We start from the raw sequence: 7,500 nt of genomic DNA on the forward strand, positions 1-7,500 counted from the left end.
TAGTCAAACTCCTTAAATCGTGAAGGTGAGAAAACATGGAGCCCACGTCAACCCAGCCTCACTTACTATGGATCCGTCCGCATGTGCTTATCTGCTGCTTTGCATTCAAAATAGCCGAGGCTCTTCAATTTTGTAGTGTAGTGAATGATACACCCTATCGAATATGCTTCAGCATTCAGATCTATTTAACACACATATTTTGTCTTCTTTCAGGTTCAGTCTTTTATCCTTGGTGTGGCATTTCTGAGTGTGGCTGTGGAGTACTTGTGCGTGGGATGTGTGTGTGTGTGTGTGTGTGTGTGTGTGTGTGTGTGTGTGTGTGTGTGTGTGTGTGTGTGTGTGTGTAGGGGGAGTAAAGGGGTTAGCTGCTCATTTGGGGGATGAGAGGGGTCGCGGGTATCCTCTCTACCCACTCTGGCATTTCTAATGAAAGGAGGCAGACCGACGCAGCCAGAGAGGCTTTTGAAGAGCAAGAGAACAGAGACCAACCTTTCGCTCCAAGGTCACCCGCAAGATCACCCGCTGCTTTGGGCTCGACAGAGGACGATTCTTCACGGATCCGGACAGACGGATGTGGATGTCGGCCAGAGACTCAGCTGTGTTACTGTGGGGCAGAGAGAGAGAGAGAGACAGAGAGAGAGAGAGAGAGAGAGAGACAGAGAGAGAGAGAGAGAGAGAGAGAGAGAGAGAAAGAGAGTGGGAGAAGAAATGTCATTGAGACCAACAACAGAAATACACAACATCTGGTCATAACCCCAAGTCACATACTATTAGACTCAAACTGCAGAGTCGCCCTGCCTGGGACCTCACAGTGGACACCATGATTGAAATAAAGACCTCCAGTCGCTCAACAGCAAGTAAACAACAACACAGGAAAACTAATGGATAAAAAACTCAATGTCAACAAACAGAACACATACAGATATAACTGGATTTAGCAATCAGGAAAAGGGATACTGTTTATACAGATAAACAAACAGATAAACACAACAGGTATGCTTGAAGTTGCATTATAAGCTTCCTTGTCAGAACAGACCATGGAAACAGACCGAGTTTTGTTTTCCGTCTTGTTTTGTTCACTGTCTAACAAATCGTGTCTATCTGTCAATCGGGTGGGGTGGGGGTGTTATTGACGGAACTCTTTCACAGCCGATCAGCTGTGTTCATAAGGGATGCTGGTGAAATCGAACCACCCAACTCCCACCCACACACAGGACTACCCCAGGATGCGGAGCAGCTGGGCCTCTCCTTCCCACAGATGTTGCCTGTCGCTGGGGGTGCGGCTGTGCAGGAATGCCTGGGGTAGGGGAACATCAGGGGGGAATCTCTTTGTGGTTGGTCTCGTGAAGTGAAGAATTGCTTAAAGAGCACTAACGGACACATTCAATATCTCTCTTGAGGCTCTGTGCATTGCACATATGCAGTGTGCAGCCAATAGGAACAAGAGAAAGAACAAGAGGTAGACAAGAAGGCTAATGTTATCATGGTGGCTAATGCTAGAGGCTAATGTTAGCATGGTGGCTAATTTGACCTTCATAGATTATGTAAAATGTCATTACTTGGGGGAATCATTTTCTGAAGCAGTCAGTAGATAAAGTGGCCAGTCTGTCATAATGATCTATGGCTGAAGAGGCTAAAATACGCATGCTAAGTAATTGCTACAAAGGTCATGGAGGGAATAACCCTTGAGCAGTTTTGTAGTCTCTAAAGTGCAATTGATAGCAAATTTACCGACAAGCATTGTACTTAAGTTCTCCAACCTTGCCTTTTAGTTTACAATCTCAGGTGGAAAAACAGCCCATAAAAGTAATTTGTCCTTGTCAGACCATATCTACCTTGTTATCAATGAAACGAGGAACTATCAGCTTCATCAGAGGGAAGGAATGGTTAGAGAGGGTGCTGGCTAGGGGGGTGGAGAGAGGGGGAGGGTGGCGTGAGATTCTTCTCTATTACCTCTTTGGCTCTTTGATGCTCAGATTAAAAGCTACTGCTTTAGGCGGACAGGTGTGGGAAAGGCACACCGTGGAGAGAAAATGTATTCATTCGCAAATAACACACACATGACACAAATACACACACACACACACACACACACACACACACACACACACACACACACACAGGCATACGGCTGGAGGCCTCTTTGTATGAAGCCAAGCTCTTTAACGCCAGAATAAATAAACCCTCTGTGGATCAGAGACAAAATGCCAAGGTCTGATTTACTAGCCTGAGCTCCCTTGGGTTAGAACAGGTTGGAAGTCAGCCAACAAAGGAAATATAACATTATTCAGATCTAAAGAGTTCATTATGGGAGATCTTTCTTTTGAATGTTAAGAGTAGACAGCAAGTGCTTGAGTCCTATTAATAGCTGCCTTGTCCGTGGTGCTGTATTATCCTCACAGTGACATTCTTTTTGGAATATTAAGTGTTAAGCATGTTAAGCTGAGACATGACGATATCACGCACAAGGTTCTACCATTTTGACATTCATTCAGAATTGATTAATTCTCTGAAGGTTTAATGGTTTATAATAGTGGTGGTGGTGGTTAAATGCAGAACTATCTCCAGTGTTTGGTCTCTAGTGCATCTTTATGCTGACACACATGCAGTCGCCTGATGGTGATGGGGTTGTCTAAGAGTCTCAGTGCGGAACGGCAGCTTTGAAATCCCCGACTCGTTTGCTGTGGAGCTGCCAGGTGCTCCAGCTGTTAGAAAGAAGTGAATGGATGCCGCCCTGTAATACAGAGACACTTGGTGTGGAGGATTCACACAGCTCCTAGCTCCACACAGTCCCTAGTCGCTCACTCTCTCTCTCTTTCTTTGACTATCTTCCCATTTGTCTTCAGCCCTTTTCTTTTGCATTCTCTTTCTGTCACCTCCCTCTCTCTGGTTGCAAAATTCCGGCAAGTTTCAAAGTTGGAAACGTTCCATCTTCTCTCTCCTCCCTCTCTGACGCTCCTTGTGTCGTCCTCTCCTCATCGGACACTCATTGAGGAGAACACGCTGCTCCTAACACCGTCACCTCCTCCGTCTGTCATCACTGCTTTCACTGCATCTCTCTTTTTTTCACTCAACCTGTCTCTCTCCAGCGTGCGCATTCTCCTCCATTCACCGCCCTCTCTGATGCTCCTTCTGTCATTCTCTCCTTCCATCCTTCCCTCTCTCTTTCTCTCTCTCTCTCTCTCTCTCTCTCTCTCCACGTTCTACTTCTGCTCCTGCAGCCTCAGGGATCGATGGGTAAGTGATCGATCTGACAGCTCCTGCGGACTGTGTGGGTGGAAACAAATGGCGCGGGGAACGCGCAGCGACGGCACCATTACGATATTCAAACAGCCGGCCTAATCTAAATGAGGGTTTGTTGTTTGTTTGTCTGTTTGTGTGTTTGTTTGTTTGCTTCTGTTCGTTGCCCCGTCGCCAACTATCCATTCCAGCGGTTTGTGGCAAATGTACCCCTCTTTTCTCATCTCTCCTCTCTACTCGCTCTTTCTCTCCCTCCTTTCATCTTGCCATCCATCCATCTACTTATTCATCCCTGTGTGTCAGTCCTTCCATGGCTCGAGCATTCGTCCTGCATCTGTGTCGCTGTTCTTTTGTTCTGTTCCTCTTTGAATTGTTCTGACATCGCGCTGCACGTGTCAGCACAGTGCTACGCATCCTCATCGCTCTCACATTTGTGGAAGCCAGCCATCCAGCCAGCCTGGTTTATTCTTCCCAACGAGCAATTCACAACAGGTTTTTGTTTAGGAAATATGCAAGATCTGTCAGCAAAACCAAAAAAAAACATTATTCCTGACAGTCCCACTTTCAAATGGGGCTCATATGGGATGCACTTTACTGCTAAGAGCATGCCAAAGTTTTCAGAGTTCCTATTCTACCATATAACTGGCACTCGTTCAGGCCCTTGCCATGCCATTAAGTGAGGGCCATAGATTTTCCAGGGCCCACTCCAAAGGCGATGTATGGTTCATCATTCTTACAAAGAGCCTCTGGATTCAAGTCATTACACAAATTATAGCCAGCCATTTAGAGGTTTGCTTTTGTTTGGGTGGAGGGGATGAAGAGGAGCCGATTATGTTCTATGCACTATCTTCGCACACTGAGACTGAAAGGGAAAACAAAACAGCATCCGCAGGCTTTTTTAAAGGCCTCGGCCTCCCACTGTTGGTGTTGGTCCTTTAAAGGCCTCGGCCTCCCACTGTTGGTGTTGGTCCTTTAATGGCCTCGGCCTCCCACTGCTGGTCCCACTGTTGTCCCACTGTTGGTGTCGCATAATCACACATTCTTAAAAGAAGAAGAAGAAGAAGAAGAAAAAGAAGAGGAAAAGGAAAAAGAAGAAGAAGAACAACGATTAGAAGAAGAAGAAGAAGAAGAAGAAAGAAGAAGAAGAAGAAGAAGAAGAAGAAGAAGAAGAAGAAGAAGAAGAAGAAAAGGCTAAGTGGATGGTTCAGCTCAAGAAGAGTGGGCCTGACAGTGGAGCCATTACTGCCGTGACGGGGACGGAGGCCCTGCGTTGCTCGACAAGCTGACCTTGACGCTTCGGCCGCTCCAGTCAAGGCCTCATGTCACTGGCCACTGAAAAGCACTGGAGCTGACATGCAAGGGACCGTAGAGTCAGTGGTCAGATTTACATATTACTATGGCATGGAACAGAAATTAAAATGAAAAAGTCTTGCTCCACTTGATGAAATGCCCTATTAGCAATGTACAGTTCTTACATAAGACTAATTAATAGTAATCTCTCTGGGCATAATGACTTATTATTACATGTATAAGCCTAACTGGCAAAATGTCATGCTACTGGAAGTCGTATGTGTGCGTGGCTATAAGTGTGTGTGTGTGGGATGCCTGTGTGTGTGTGTGTGCACATGTTTGTTTTTCTCTGTGTGTGTGTGTGTGCACATCTCCTATTTCACTGTTGCCTGCCTTGTTTGATGGCTTGGCAATTCAAAGACAACACGCTGGGAAGTGAAAACTAGCTGTGGGAGAAAACATGAAATGAGCCATAAAGAACAACAACAGCTGCAGCCACCAAAAGCAAACCATTTATCAAATCACCAACACAGATTACTCCTGCCTCATGATTGCCTTGAAGTGAAACTTCAGTATGTCACTGTCACTGCTGTCAACTTGTCATACGAACACTGCAATAAAAAGGAAAACAACCATACAACATACCTAGCTATAAAGCTATACGTACAGTATGGACGAGCCACCTCACAGGAAGTGAAATTTGATCCAAGCTCTGCAGACTTGCTTTGAAGGTGAACAGTCTAATCTGTCCTGTTGTACTCTCTCCATGCTATGGAGCTTAACTTAGCCATACCAAGCTATCAGCGCGGCCCCACCTGGTTGGCTGGTCGCAATTTCCTCCCGACCCTGGACACAGCCTGAGCTGCAATAACCTTGAGCCCTGGCTGGTGTTCGACAAACAAATGACCAATTTTAACTTTGGCCCGGCGAGCGAGCTCGGACAAAAGTGAGAGAGGGAGGGCTAGGGTATACCTAGAGGCTGCATGCCGCCCTTAAAAAAGTGCCTAGTCAAGCATTTGGCACAGCCGGTGAGTGTGCCCAGTCTGGCAGGAAGGTGGCGAGGAGGTGCTATCCTGCGACAGTAATAACTAGAACTGTTCGTTCGCAGCAAGGCTGCTGGCTCGGCCACTGCCCAGGCCTCTGGCTGTCCAAAGGGGGCAGGGGGGGCAAGAGAGAAAACCGGGTGGAAGAGCGAGGCATTGCCATCTGCCCTGGGCACAAGCCGTGTGTAACATTACGCACTGACTCAGGTCACCTCTGCAGTGGCAGCCACTACTACGAAAAAAATGGTCAAAAATTCCTCCCTCCCGGGAAGCCGTGGACATAAGCCAGGAAAGTGGGCACAGCACTGGCAAATGCGGGCAACGGTGATGACCATTTGGAAAAGGCCAGGCTCCTGACAACGTTCTGTACTGTGGACTTGAAATTGGCTCAGCCCTAAACCTCCGCCTCAACTCCCCCCTCCTCTTCAGCCACCCACCCAAGCCCCAAGCCCCAAAACAAAAAAGCTAAACTAACTAATGGAAGAGCTGTGAAAGGTTACTGCGCAGAGAGTTTATTTTCGAGAAATCCGCCCCCGCTATCCCGACCCCACCACCCCTATTTCTCCCCTGAGTGGCGTTTTGTCAGGGGAGCGACAGCGCTGTCGGGGGTGGGGGGGACAAGTGGCAAAACAAAAAAAAAAGGGCTGCTCATTTGTGAGGGCGTGTCTCTCCATCATTTTGATTTCCATCGGGTTCTTCTCCACCCGCTCCTCTGTAGTTACTCTTCAAGACGGAGCGCACTGTCATTCCTCTCCACCTCCTCTTTCTCTCTCTCTCTCTCTCTCTCTCTCTCTTTCTCTCTCTTTAGTTCTCCCTGCAGTCTCTCGAAGAGACAGAGTGCATCCCTGGGCCGTGGCACTGTCAGACAGGAGCTATGCACTGTGTTCCTAATGTGCTTTTCTTTTCCCAGGGACAGAAGATAAAGAAGGTGACTGAAGTGAAGTAGAGAGAAGGAGGGAGGCAGAAGGAATGAGAAGAAGTAAGAAAAAGAGAGTGAGAGAGAGTGAGAGAAAATAGAGGCAGAAAACTGGAGTGTGTAAATCCACAGGGAGCTGACAGAAAAATAGATGACAAGGCAGCGACGTGCTTTTTATTGTTGAGTTGAGTCTGTCCAACCCCAATTTTCCCCTCTCTCTCTCTCTCTCTCTCTCTCTCTCTCTCATGCCTTTCTTTCTTTCTCTCTAGCTCTCTCTCTCTCATGCCTTTCTTTCTCGGCATGCTGCGTTCCTCACGCATTCCCTCCCCACCGATGAAAACACTGTGGATGAATCATAACTCTTGGGTTGAAAGACACACTGCACCCAGTTAAAAAGCAATTGGGATGGAGGATGTTGTGCAGGGATTAGCAGCGACATGTGCAGCTCTCCATTGCTTCATAGTAATGGCTTCTCATGGTGTGTGTGAGTGTGTGTGTATGTGCGTTTGTTTAGGTAGGGGGTAATGACAGAACTGGGCAGCCCTGTTAAAATCCTCCAGTGCCCTGAGTGGAAAATAGACTTCCTGTGGAGGTTCATTTTTGAAACACAGTTTATTTGTTTTTTGACTGTACCAGGCATATTGATCCAGCATTTTTACGCTGCTGTGAAATGGTTCTGGAATGATTTGGCTCTGTGGTCTACCACACTAAATTGTTCGAAGTGATTCTTATGTTAAGAACCCTTTACCACTGTGAATAAAACTGGAGTTGGTAACATGTTCCTCCAAATATCTATGGATTAGTGGTAGGGTTAAGTTAATTTTTTGTGCTCATTGTGAACGTCATTAAAAAATAAAAAAATTACAGCTAATACAATTTTTGTAATTGTACAGTAATCTGTTTAAGTAATCTGTCTGATGATGATTGAGCACAACAGTTAATCAATTTACACATTTCCTTCCGTGCTCCTGGTACAATATATTGAGTAATTGTACTAGCGCATGGCTTGCT

The 7,500-nt window shown here is 46.5% G+C and overlaps 1 protein-coding gene across 5 annotated transcripts in view; it reads right to left on the bottom strand.

Annotated features, from left to right (window-relative positions):
* syt1a (synaptotagmin Ia) overlaps nt 1-7,500 on the bottom strand; it is a 195,752-nt gene that overhangs the window by 104,197 nt on the left and 84,055 nt on the right. For all 5 annotated transcript variants that reach the window (XM_048268793.1, XM_048268799.1, XM_048268798.1 and 2 more), the window contains exon 3: nt 490-604. The gene's annotated coding sequence lies outside the window, so the exon portion shown is untranslated. The remainder of the gene's footprint in view (nt 1-489; nt 605-7,500) is intronic.

This window comes from Alosa alosa, chromosome 17, assembly GCF_017589495.1.
Source record: "Alosa alosa isolate M-15738 ecotype Scorff River chromosome 17, AALO_Geno_1.1, whole genome shotgun sequence".
NCBI classification, from domain to species: Eukaryota; Metazoa; Chordata; class Actinopteri; order Clupeiformes; family Clupeidae; genus Alosa; species Alosa alosa.